The 13,851-nt window shown below is 50.7% G+C and overlaps 1 protein-coding gene across 5 annotated transcripts in view; it reads left to right on the top strand.

The window, feature by feature from the left end:
• Chst11 (carbohydrate sulfotransferase 11) overlaps positions 1-13,851 on the top strand; it is a 218,457-nt gene that overhangs the window by 178,539 nt on the left and 26,067 nt on the right. The gene's annotated exons all lie outside the window — the stretch shown is intronic.

The following is a 13,851-nucleotide window of genomic DNA, read 5'->3' as shown; positions in this document are numbered from 1 at the left end:
TGGGTCCAAAATGGCTGCATCAGAATCCCCTGGAATGCTGATTAGCCCGTGAGTAGACTCTGGGCAAGGCCTGGAAATCTGTGTTCTGAACCAAGTCTATGTGGTTCTAATACATCATCAGGCCAAGGTGTGTCCATCTGGATCATTGATGCCCAAGATGGCCTCCAAGCCACTTGGGATGTTAAAAGGTAGACAGTCTTGGCTGAAATACACACTGTATAACAGGAATATCAGTTCCTGTTTCCTTGTCCTTTTTTTTACCGTGGCTGGTAGTTTCCTGTGTGCAGCTCGCGCTCTGTCTCTGTGGGACATGTGCTGGTCTCAGCCATCAAATCCTCAAGAACACTTGGCAGCAGGGAAATTTTGAAAAATAACGAATATTTCCCTTAATCAGGAAGTCTTACTTGTCCTCTAAAGGAAGACCCGTCTGCCTGGGAGGACGTTCTGTATTTACTCCTTATACCTGAAAGTAACTCAGCTAAGCTCGATCAAATGCTGCCTTTAACTCAGACTTCGCTAACTGACTCAGGCCTTTCCTGTCAGAATGAATGATGAAGAGCTCGTGGCTCCCAGTTCGGGACTTCCACGGACCGTTTCACTTCCTCAGGCCTCAGTTTCTTTCTCCAACATGAGCAGAGGAATAGGGACCATTGCATTTGCTTCCAGCTGGAACTCAGTGGTTGAGGCCAAACACCTTAGTCCTCCCCTTGAAACAATGGCCTAGAAGGATGCTCACTGGAGTCAGGAAGTGATGCTGGCCCAATTTACAGAACAATGAGCTCAGATGCCCCCGGGAGTCCTCTGTAACTTCCGAGGCAGCCCTTCCCAGATCTCCTTGCGGGCTCCCCGGTTTAAGAATAGTCCTGCTTGCCATGGAGAGCCATGGCCTCCCAGTCTGCTTATGGATGTCCCCACAGAACCACACAACTTTTTGTCCCGTGGCCTATAATTTGTGTCTTAACTCTAGAAACGCCAGATTAAACAGATTTGGATTAAAATGTTGGGTTTATTCTGCTACCCATCTACTATTTAAAAAAATAGGTTAGAAGTAATTGTTTCATTCTTCCAACTAAAGTTTAACATTTCAGGGGAAGTAAGATAATACGCTGGAGGGGATGCGACAGGAAACAGTTGTCTAAAGTTAATGACGGAGGGCTGGAGAGGTGGATCAGCTGGGAAAGAGCTTGCTGCGCATGTGGAGGATTCAAGGTCAATCCCCGGAACCTACATGAGAGAGAACCAGAGGGGGCAGCCTGCACTCATAACCTCACGACTAGAGGCAGATCTCTAGCCTTTGCTAGCCAGACAGCCTACCCTCATCAGGAAACCTCTCTACAAGTGAGAGACCGTGTCTCAAAAAAGCAAGGTAGACAGCACCTGAGAAGGGACTTCATCTGAGTCTGTCCTCTGACATACATACACACACACACACACACACACACACACACACACACCACATACACACACATACATACACACAGACACACACACACATACACCCACACATACATACCACATACACACACATACACACATACACCACACACACCTAATTAACAATAATAAATTAACTTAATTCATTTTAATTACATTAATAATAAAACAATAAACAGTAATAACAATAGTAATATGATGGTGATGGTGGTGATGATGAGGGATCAAATAAGAACCACGAAAAATAAAATCACAGAAACCCATCGTGAAATCCCAAGAACACAGAAACACCCACCTTTTGTTTATAAGAAACTTATTCTACAAAGTATTTGCTTATTATTGTAAAACTGACTTGTTTGTGGTCAAAAGGCAATTCCTGACTTGAATAGGTACCTATTTATCTCAGTGTCCTCATCTGTAAAATGGGGAGGATACAGATAGAACACCCTGAAACCCCAAATAAAGGCATGGAAATCTCACATGAAAAAGCTTTGTGCTGCACATGAAATCATTTTGGTTTAGTTTTTTTTTTTAAGTGTCTAAAATTACTTTCAGCCCATGTGTTTAAGGTATATGTCAAACAAATGAATTCCATGTTTGGACTTGGGACCCATCCCCAAGATTTATTATTTCAAATGTGCAACTAATCTGAAATCTGAAAGGGAAACACTTTTTGCCAAGATGTTGAGTGAGCCAGGAACGTCCGGTGTGTGGTAGTGGTTAACTCAGGAGGCATCAGAGAAGCTGCGGGAGGGTAAAGTCAGGCAGGTAGCTCGGTGCCTGGCCCCTCACGGGTTGTCCTTATTGCAGTATTGGTCCCTCCCCCAGCCAGCTTCATCCTATGCCTGAGGAAGGGATGCTTTTCACGCCTTACAGCAGGCTTTAAGGGAAGACACAGTACAGGGCTGAAGACATCAGCAGCTGTAAGGTGCAGTCGGAGGATCTGGATGGGCAGTAAGCACAAGATGCCTGCCCTGGCCAGGCCCTGACATGAGACACCCAGGGACTCACTCCTCTGACAAAATGGAGACACTGAGGCACAGAGATCCTGGAGCAACCAGTCCAAGTTTGACCTGCCAAAGCTGAATCTAACCCATATCTTCCTGTTTGGAACGCTCCTGTTCTTTCTAAAGCGGTTCTCTCTACAAAAGAGATGGGTCAGCCCTCAGGTGAGCCCAAAACACTAGTCCTACAGCGAGACGGGTCTTATTCCATCAGTATTGAAGACTGGTAGAAGAAGAAGAGGAGGAGGAAGAAGAAGAGGAAGAGGAGGAAGAGGAGGAGGAGGAGGAAGAGGAAGAGGAGGAGGAAGAGGGGGGAGGAGGAAGAAGAAGAGGAGGAGGAGGAGGAGGAGGAGGAAGAGGAGGAGGAGGAAGAGGAGGAGGAGGAAGAGGAGGAGGAGGAAGAGGAGGAGGAGGAAGAGGAGGAGGAAGAAGAGGAGGAGGAAGAAGAGGAGGAGGAGGAGGAGGAAGAAGAAGAAGAGGAGGAGGGGGAGGAGGAGGAAGAGGAGGAGGAAGAAGAGGAGGAGGAGGAAGAGGGGGAGGAGGAGGAGGAAGAAGAAGAAGAGGAGGAGGGGGAGGAGGAGGAAGAAGAAGAAGAGGAGGAGAGGAGGAGGTGGAAGAGGAGGAGGAGGAGGAAGAAGAAGAGGAGGAGGAAGAAGAAGAGGAGGAGGAGGAAGAAGAAGAGGAGGAGGGGGAGGAGGAGGAAGAGGAGGAAGAGAAGAAGAAGGAAGAAGGAAGAAGGAGGATGAGGAGGAGGAAGAAAAAGAAGAAGAGAAGGAGGAGGGGGGAGGAGGAAGAAAGAAGAAGAAGAAGAAGAAGAGGAAGAAGAAGAAGAAGAAGAAGAAGAAGAAGAAGAAGAAGAAGAAGAAGAAGAAGAAGAAGAAGAAGAAGAAGAAGAAGAAGAAGAAGAAGAAGAAGAAACAACACTGAGGTTAAAATCCAAGCACCCCTGCTTCCTGCGAACCCAGAATGAAGCACATCCATGGGGACAGTGGCATGAGGGTTGGCGGACTTCTCATTTCTCAAAAGCTTGAGGAATCTGGGGCAATGGCAGCTCCTGTAGGAGTCCAGCTCTTTCATAGAAAAGTATGAATAGGAAAAGGTACCCCTGAGCTGCTGTACCTCCAGGTCCAACCTCGGGATGTAGGAGCCTGGACCTCCACCATCTGAATACTTGGTTCTAGTGGGACTGGGCAGGGCTGTGGAGCCCCACACCGGGTGTGACAGAGGACATGGTGACCCTGAATATCTGCCACCTCCAGTCACAGGTTTTCAGAATTTCCCAAGCCCACTTCACCTTGTCTTGGAGTCAGAGTGGGACTCAGAGGCTCTCATTCATGGTGGTATACCTGGATGGGCCATGTGGTCTGTTCCAGACACCTTGTAATATGGCCACCAAAGTCACCATTGATTCTAGAAAGCAGCTTTAAAAGAAAAACAAACAAACAAACAAACAAACAAAACATGGTCTCACTATATAGCCCTGGATGACCTGAAACTGTCTGTGCAGTCCAGCCTGGCCTTGAACTCAGATCTGCCTGCCTCTGCTGTTGTTAGAGGCCTGTAACACCTATGGTCTCAGGAAATGCAGAACCTGGTTTCCAAAGACCGGGAGTGGGGGGAGTGTCTATCACAGGTAGCCCCCTCCCCAGACACTGTTAACTTCAGCCTTGCTTAGTTGAGGCCCAGCACATTCCAGAAGCTTAATAAGTAACAACAGTAGCTAGCAGTGCTTACAAAGTGGCTTTCTGTTCTGTTCTGATTAATTTTAACAATGCTGTGAGATTCCACAGCAGCCCTAATCTGTAGGTGTGGAAGCTAGGCTATGGGGATGTGTCCCAGGCCAGCTTCAGACTTCAGTAGGAAGATGCGTATGTCAGGGTCCCTGGAGGGATCTTTCTGCCCCTGAGAAGGTCCAAGGAGCTTCTTTGTCCCGGTGATTGAAGGGCTCCCAGCCACTGGGGCAGATGTCTCTTGCCTGTTCCCTGGGCCCCTTGCCCAGTTTCTCCCTGCCCTGCACAATGTCTTAGCGCATGTTGGAAACATTAACCTGTCTCCTGCTATTCATCTTAGCTAGGCTAGCTCTGACAGTCCAATTTCAGTGTTCCCCCCAGGGCAGGCAGTAGGTCACAAGAATCAATAATGGATCCCAGGCAATTGGACACGATTCCGATCTGATGGGAACCCGCACCTTCCTTGTACTGAGCCCCAAGCCTCTTCTCGAACCCACTCCGAGGTACTGCCTTCTGGGAATAGCCTGGCTCTGAGGTAGCTGGGGAGACAGCAAGATGGTTGTTCCCTCTGACTTCCTGGCTCCCTGAGTGGCTCAAGTCCTTAGGGATGATAAGAAGGACAAAAGGTCTCAGTGCCCCCCACCCCAACCCCTTCCTGATCACCTGACCCTTCCTAGGCCATTGTCATTGGCCAAAACTGTCTCCCATTTCCTCTGTGTCTTCTGCACCTCGAATAAAGACGGACGGACACTGAATACAGTAGTTCCTTTATATGATGGGGGTAGCTTCTGAGACCCCCCTCAGATACGAAAAGCCACAGAAGCACTCGTTCTAGTATGGAATTTAACTATACTTGCCTAGAACCGACAGGCATCCTCCTATAGAGTCTCTAACTTCCTGGAAACACTGAGTAGGATGTAAATGCCCCATGAATGGTCGCTTTCATTGTGTTCAGGGCAGATGCAGTTTTGGTCCAGGGGTGGTTGAATCCATGGGTACAGAGCACATGCCGGGTAAGGGAGTCCTAGTTACCATCCATAGTATGTGTGCTGCCTCGTGGCAGCCTCCCGTCCTCTTGCCTTCTCTCATCTTCCTGAGCAGCACATGTGACTTATCTTAACCCTAGGTCAGCCCACTCCATCCCCACCCGCCAACCCGACCAGTCTCTCCAGCTGTCACAGGAAACCCCCTCAGAGCCTCTCCTTGACCCATCCTTTGCCAGGCCATGTGCTAGGCTATGCATGGAGGCCTTAGACTAGCCTTGAGCATGGCTTCCCTCACCTCCGCTGCAGTCTGGGCTGGATTCACCCGAATTTGTCTTTCTCCCTCCTCAGCGCCTCCTTGCGGAAGCCAGGGCTGTTAGCACACGTTGGACGGTGTCTCTCCCTGGCTCACACCTTTCTAGGGCTCTGACTCAGCTCTGGGTGAGCCCTGGTATCCGCCTCTACTCCAGGAATTGCTGTGCAGTCCTCACAAACCTCAGCGCATCCTGACTCGGTCCCAGTTCACGTCTCTGCTCTACGGGGCCTGGCTCTGAGCATCCACGAGGGGGGTGACCAGTGCTCAGGGCGGCGGTGCCCCTGCACAGCTGTCAGCTGTCATGTGTATGTGCAGTGGTCCCTTGGGGGCCGATTCTGAGCACATTGTGATGGCTCAACGGGGGCGCTGGCCTAAGGGGAACTTGAATGTGGATGGAACGGAGGTGAGAGGATGAAGCCGGAGGACAGCGCAGACTGACTTGGTATGAGCCTAAGAACTCTGCGGCCTAGAAAGAAAACACGAGAGCTGGAGGTGGGCCAGAGTGGGGACAGCATCACTGGAGGAAGAGAAGCCTTCCTTCCTGCCCATACTGTGGGCACTTCGAGCCAGCACACATTCTGGTGATATAGCTTTGTCTGTCTGTGTGTGTGTGTCTGTCTGTCTCTCTATGTATGTGTGTCTCCCTCTGTGTCTCTGTCTCTCTCTCTGTCTCTCTCTGTCTCTCTGTCTGTCTCTCTCTGTCTCTGTCTCTCTCTCTGTCTCTCTGTCTCTGTGTCTCTCTCTCTGTCTGTCTGTCTGTCTGTCTCTCTCTCTCTCTCTCTCTCTCTCTCTCTCTCTCTCTGCTGGAGGCTTGAGTCATAAGCCTCTTCAGATAAAGCCTATGACCCGTATCTCCTGGTCTCTTTCCAGAAAACCCACATGTATCCACTGTTCTGATTAATCCCTAATTCAAAACAGTCTCTGTCCTCAGACAAAGTCACCCCGTTTCAATCCCAGAACCCTGGCCTGAAAAGGCCTGAAATGCAGGCTGCTTTGACTCCAGGCATTTGCTGCCAGAGACAGGACAGAACTGGAAGGTGGCAGTCCTGTGTGACTGGGTCCCTTTGGCTGCAGGCCTCTCCTGTAGCTCGTAGGAAGATTCAGCCTCTCAGGGTGTGTGAGGGCACACGCTCCTCCTTGTTTATATTCCGTGTCCCTCTGGATGTTAAAGAGCAAGCTTGTAAGGCTCCTATGAATCATAGCCTGAATGTTTCCTCCCTGAGGCAGTAAGCCAACTGTCTGCTGACAGACAACCCTCTGCCCTTCTTTGGCACAAGAGAGGGGCACACCGTGCTAACCTCGGAAGAGCCAGCCTGGGCTTTCTGCTTTCTGGGAGTGGAAGCTTCATGCTCAAGATGGTTTGGAGTTAATGAACTCCAGTCTCCAGCTCCAGATCATTTTTAACTCACCCCACTGAGCCTCTGGCTTCTCATCTCTAAAACGGGCATAACCACCTGGCGGCATTTCTGGGAGGAATACTCGTGTAGTCGGCTCAGTGCATGCTGGGTGCTCGGTAAACAGGCGCTGTCCCATACTGGCCCAGGCAGCAGCATTTGTTGAACACTATCTCTGTGTTAGGCGGGAAAGATAACAGTACCCTAGACCAATAGGCAGACCATAAACAGACAAGTAACTAGGTAGTAAGTTTGTTTACTTCAGGAAGCAGCAGGGGCTGGTGGCAGAGAAAGAGGCAGCCACATGGACACCAGGAAGTGTGCAGTTTGCACCACCGTGAGCTTGGGGCCTCCGTGCATTGTCCTGCCATCTTTGGACATGGCTGTCCAGTGTGCCTTTCTCAGCTCGGTGCACCCAGCAGCTGCCTTTTGGTTTCCGAACTGGATGATTGGCAACCCCAATCACACTCCGCAGGATGGACCTTGTCTTCAGGGAGTTGGCCTTAATAACAGAATTAATCAGACCAGATGTATTTCCGAGTGTTCCAGGAAAAAAATGAATGTGCTCCATCGTGGCACTGCCAAACGTTAACATGGAGAACTTAGAGAGACATTGATGAAAGGGGAGAGAAGGCTTTGAGGAGGGCCAGATCACTGCCAGGAGCTACGTCAAGATCTGCTTCCTCCTCGGGGGCTGGAGACCGTGCCAGCCAGCCGTCATCCTTCCTTCTGTCCGACCGTCCTTCCATCCATTCATCCGAGTGTGTGTGTGTGTGTGTGTGTGTGTGTGTGTGTGTTCGTATCTGTAGGCCTTTGTGTGTGTGTTTATGTGTGTGTCTGTGTGTGTATACACGCATGTGTCTGTGTGTTCATGTGTCTGTGTGCCCTCTCCCCTGTGCCTCGTGCCTCATGCACACCTTTGTCTCACTTATGTCACCTCCTCGTCCAGGTCTGAGCGCACACACAAGCCCCTGACCAGCCCACTGCATTTCCCTCCTGACCTCTGTCCCGTGAAATTCTCCAGGGTGTTTCCCATCATGCCTTATTTTATTCTTGAAGATTAACGTGCCAAGAGGACTGGAAACCTGTCTCCTAAGAACCTAGAAAAGTGGGTGACACAGAATTCCCTCTCGCTCTCTTATCTTCCCTTTCACTCTGGGCAGTTTGAGTTACCCATGCTCAGCCATGTTCCAAAAAACATTAAATAGGAAACAGCAGCAATCACTCGTAAGCCTTAAAATCTTTGATGAAATTTTCCACTGAACCCATCTTCCCTGAGATATGAATCATCCCTTTGTGCAGCGTATCCTCGAGGTATACACTGCCCGCCCATGAGTGCTCACCACCTTGCCTATCAGATCGCTGCCTTAGATCATGGTGCTTTTGTTAGGTAACTTGTTCTAAGTTCAGCCCCAGAGAGTGGCGCTGGCAATTCTGATGCAGCAGAGAAAGGCTGAAGAGCAAGGCTCTGCGCGAGAGGCTGAAAGTTCCCAGCTTAGTAAGGGCATGGAAAAGTCATTTGCTGAGGCTGCTGAGATGTGCGGTAAAGATGACTGTGGGACCATGAAGAAGGGAGAAGGAATTCGTGTGAGGTGGCTGTTGCCCCAGACTTGCAGAATTTTGTACCTAGGGCTTAGTCAAAATGGAAAAGACCTCAGTGTCAGGGCCCCAAAGGCACCGTGTCAGTGGAACATGCTAACACACTGCGTCAGTGCAGCATGCTCCCCACCCCTGGAGAGAGACAACCACAGCTGCCTGTTAGCTGCAGGGAGACCCTGGCTGCCTGTGGAGTAAGGGTGGGGCTCACCCCACCTGCTTCCAAACCGGGACACAGCATAAGTGATTTGTAACTTTGTAACCAGTGAGAACATTTTAAATGTCAGAGTGGTTGAGGACACGGCCCTGTTACCACAAGGTAGAGCACCTTGGCTTGCGCCTCTGAGACCCTACGTTCAACTCCCAGAATGGAAAAGAAAGTCAGAGCACACAACGTAGGTTCAGGGTGAGTGTGTCTGAGGAAGTATCTATAGTGTGATATACTCCATTTTTCACTGTGGATTAGTCAAAACCAGTAAAATCTAAGTTTCCTGGGCCCTATCTTCAAAGGAAACACTCTTGTCTTTAAGACGGTAAAACCATGAAGTTTACACTCTGGGGACCAGAGACAGAGCTTGAAAAAGAATCGCTTTGTTTTCTATTATCTGAGGAAATGAACAACTGTCCACTGTAGGGGAGACCTGATTTCCCGTGTCTCACAGTAGGACCTTTACACACTCACACAGTGTGTGCACACACAAATACATACACATATGTAGCATACACCCACACATGCACACGAACAGGAGTAAGACACTCATAAACCCATACAGACACACATGCACTTGCAGACATTGGATGTAGACATAGGCACACATGAATGCACACTCACAAACATGCATTTGGGGGCACATGAACAATACAGGGTCGGAACCCAGGTGTGCATGGCCACCAACACATGTCCATACAAGAACATACCAGAGGGGACAATGGAGGACCTTCAGGGTGGTGGCAGACAACATTGCACATGTTAAACTGTGCTGGGCCTGCGCATCATAAACACTTAACCCCTGTCCTAGGATTCTAGATGTGGCCCAGCCATACATTTTCTGTCTGGAATTTGATGTCAGGAACCATCAGAGGTGGGGGAAGGCGCCCCGTCTTGAGCAGAAGTCAGCTCAGCAAAGACAGTATCTTGGGAGCAGGACAGTTGACCCACCTTTGTTCTTTAGGCCTGCAAACCTCAGGGAAGAACAGCTCTCTGATGCACGCCTGGCCTCTCTCCTCTGTTCCACAAGGACTGTTTGACCGGTTCCTTGTCCACATCCATCGTAGGTATGTAGATGGACAGAGGCTACCTGAGAACCCGAGAGGCAGCAGGAGAGGCCAGGGAGTGGGGCTGTGCTGGGCCCCTTTCTGGTGGCTACTCTCAACAGGTCCTTTGTGCCTGGTGACTCCAGGGGATTAGAAGTTGCAGTGGCTTTGATCACCTAACCAGTGAGATGCAGAGGGAGGGATGGCAGGCCTGGGCCAGTTGCCTGTCAAGAATGCCTGTTGCAGGGGCTGGGGATTTAGCTCAGTGGTAGAGCGCTTACCTAGGAAGCGCAAGGCCCTGGGTTCGGTCCCCAGTCCCCAGCTCTGAAAAAAAGAACCAAAAAAAAAAAAAATGCCTGTTGCTGCCACCCACTCCCACAAGGACCTCCATCCAAGCACAGCCAGCCGTTCCCAAACTCCTATGTACTGCCCTCCTTTCCCTCCATCATGAAGCCTGGCCCACTCACTGCTACCCACGGGGAGCACTGCTGAGAGGCGCATGGACTTAGGGGGTCCTGCTTCTCTTGAGAGGACACAGCCTTGTAAGTTACTCCATGAGCTCCCCAATGTGGGAAACATAAAGCAGGCTCTGAAGGATGGCCTTGTGCTGGGGGAGGCCTGGTGACTGTCAGGTCACCTCCATTCATGCTTGCGTTGGACTCCACAGCCAGTGTCATGGGGCCCCGCCTTAAAGGGGACTTGGCAACCCTGAACCACAGAGAAATGATGACAGCCATGACCACACCTTCCTTGCTTCCCAGCATTGTCCCTTGCACCAGAGCACCAGACACTGTAATTACAGGGACCTTGAGCACAAACCTAGTTATGCCGTGCCTCAGTCTCCTCATCTATAAAATGGGGGCACTCACGGCCTCTTCTTCATGTATGCTTATGAGTACACGAGTTACCTTCTGAAGATTAGAGGCATGTTTTGTTATCCTACCCAAACTCCTGTAAGTATCGAGTCTCCATTATCTCTAAACCCCGTGTGGGACTGACAAAAGGAAAATTCTAGAAAGTATTTAACAAAGATGGGAGTGTGCTAGCGCTCCAACCATGCCAGAGCAGAGGAAACAGCTCAGAAATTACTTGAGGAAGGACATATTGTCAGCTGTTTCAGTTTTCTGTCGTTGGCCTTACCACATTGCCACAAACTTGTTGGCATGCGGCAGCACAGATGTGTACTGGCTCTGGGAGTCAGGAGTCTGACATGGGTCCCACATGGCTGAAATTCGCAGGCCCGTAGCATCCACGACCACCTGTGTCCCTTGGCTTATGGTCGTCTTTGTCCTCAGAGGGGATGGCAGCCCACTGGAGCCTGCTTTCTCCCTGCTCACGCCTGCATCCCCTGACTCCCCCTCTGCAGGAAAGATTCTGTGGTCAAGTGACATCACCCAAGCTAATCCAGGAACACCCTTGTACTTTAGGATCATGTGGTTAGCAGCAGTTCTCCCACCTGCTCCCTCCCCGACCCCGACCCCCACCCCCACCCCCCTAGCCAAAGAACACTATGTATTCTATGTCTGGGGTCAGGGTGTTTACCTAGCTCGCTGCCACAAATGCATTTGGGGGAAAGTGACTTGGCTTCTTTGCCTGAGGCTGCTCCCAGCTGTTCTCAGGAACCTTCACAGGATGGGGGCAGGGAAATGAGGCCTCCAGGGAGGAATGGTAGCTCAGACACAGCCTTGGCTTCCTCAGATGCACCCGCAACCCAGCACTGCTGTGGGCAGCCTTCTACCCTGCACAACCCCCCCCCCCCTTGTCTTCTTCATAGAATGTTTGCTACATGAATGCCCTTTGCAGGGCCTGGGTGCCTCCCTTCCTCCCTCCCTCCCTCCCTCCCTCCCTCCCTCCCTCCCTCCCTCCCTCCCTGCCTCCCTCCCTCCCTGACGGCCCCTTGTCATATTCCATTGCTAGACTGTGGTTCTCCTGACCCTCGAGAATTGTGGGCTGATGTGGTCCACAGGGGCAGTGGGATCAGAGACAAGGAGCCAGGGGTTCGGGAGCCCTGTGAGTATATAAGGTGACCATACCAGGACCAGCTATCAGGAGGCAGGTCAGCTCTACTGTGGGTGATTCAAGGCTCATAAAGTTTGGGCAGACTGAGGGTGGGAACATCCAAGGTGGGCAAAAGTCATTGGCTGAGGGCTTGTTAGCGTGGGAAAGTATTCAGGACTCTCAGGAGCTGGCTGAACAGGTTCTTACCTATAATCTATCTAAGGCTATGTAACATTCCTTGGGTAGAGGCAGGGGGGTCAAGGGCTGGGGAGCTGGGGTTGGGGGATGGTGTGGGGGAGGGGGTTGAATTCCCCAGACAAGGTCAGAGAAGAAGCCCTGCCAATGACGGGAGCCCCCATTTCTGGCTGAGCCCCAGAAAGCTATCAAGTCAACGGTAGACTTCTACCTTAATTAGCAGAATTTTCCCAGGTGAGAAACCGGTGGCACAGAGAGGTTTACTGCCTTGCCTGGGCTCACACAGCCTATTACTGGCATAATGAGGACGTGGGACCAGGAACCTGAACTCCTGTCCTCCCTGTATCCCCTGTCATCCGCCTCGGTGCCTTTTTAAGTTGCCTGTTCGAATCCAGTGGTACATCCCAGGTGACCTCCAGGACCCTGTCTGCACCTCATGGCCATGCGGTTCATTACTATGGAGAATTCCTGTGTCATGGACCTTCAGTGTGACCTTGGGGACCGGGGCCCGCCTCACATATAGGGCAACCATCAGGAGCCAGAGCGTCTACACCGCCCTACATTCCTCTACCTAGGTCTCTTCACTCCTTCCCGCCTTAATGGTTTCCTTTTGTGAAATCCCAGAATTCACACCTCACTCTTTCAAGAGGACTGCCAATGCTCTTGCAACCTCTCTGTCACCTACTGGGGCCTTGGTCCCCAAGGGAGCTAGCCTAGAGGCGCGGTTTACTTCAAAAATCCAAAGTTGTTGGTAGAGGAAATGCTATATAGTTAGAGTTATGCTTAGTCGCAGCTAACCATTGAGCTTTCTGCAAAGCCACACTTTTTTCTTCAATGCTGGGGATTGAACCCAGGACTTCGCCCTTGCTGAGCCAGTACTCCATCACTGACCTAAATCCCCAAGTCCTATCTTTGTTTTAAATGAGAAGAATCCTCCCCCCCCCCCAAATTCCACTCAAAGACTTCCTGACACACTCGGTCAAGGCTTCTGAGCACCTTCATGCGTACGCCTCCTAAAACAACAACTGTTTCCTGTGAGTGCCTGCTGCACATGTAGGGCTGGGGTACACATGTGGCAAGAGTACCTTGCCACATACAATAGGAATGGCCTACAGGATATCTTCCCTGCTTCTTTGCCTCCTCTCAACCACCTGACATCTGCCCTCTTGGCATCCACCATCTTGGCATCTGGATGATCAAAGTGTAATTGGGCAACAGATGAGCTTTTGCATCTTTTGGCCTTGTCTTCTCTGTCCACCAAAGGCAGTGACGTGGGATTGGCAGACACAGTGCCCATGGTAATGACATTCAGCACTGACTCCTGCAGACAGCAGGACCAACAGCTCAGGTCCCTTTCTGTTCATCAGAAGGGAAGCCGCATCCTTCTCATCGATCCAAATGGCACAGAATCCCCCCATCAAAGGCTCGCCCACCCTTGACTCCAGGTCCAGCTTCAGAGTTCAAAGGGAATCTTTGTCCTTTTCATTTGCTGACATCTCACTGAGAAGTTGGGCTTAGGGTGAGACCAGATCAGACGCCACACCTCCCAGGTGTAGAGCCCCCTCTGCACGCTCAGAGCAAACCGCGGCAGCTGACTGGAAACAGAAAAACTAAGGGGCTTGTAATTAGAGGGTTGTGGTAGTAAACCAGCTGCCTGAAATTGGTACCTGGTGCTCGAACTAAAAATAGAGCCTTTCCACAAACGAAGCAGGAGAATCCTGTGGGGGTCGTCAGACATCACAAAGGGTATGTGCCTTCTTGTTCCCCATTCTGCTGAGAGAAAGGAGTGCATCCAGCCTGCTCCGGAATGGGGTTTTCTGGAAGTTACTGGTCTGGTATACTGGTGGCACAGACAGGCTGTGGTGTGCCAAGGTTGAGGGACATCAGTGGCTATGTGATCTGGGCTTAGTCACGGGGCTTCAGTCCTCCAGGATGTTATAGACAGCA

Source organism: Rattus norvegicus, chromosome 7 (assembly GCF_036323735.1).
Source record: "Rattus norvegicus strain BN/NHsdMcwi chromosome 7, GRCr8, whole genome shotgun sequence".
Taxonomy (NCBI): domain Eukaryota; kingdom Metazoa; phylum Chordata; class Mammalia; order Rodentia; family Muridae; genus Rattus; species Rattus norvegicus.
Note: the sequence above shows the minus strand (reverse complement) of the source record. Positions and strands in the feature narration are given on the sequence as shown.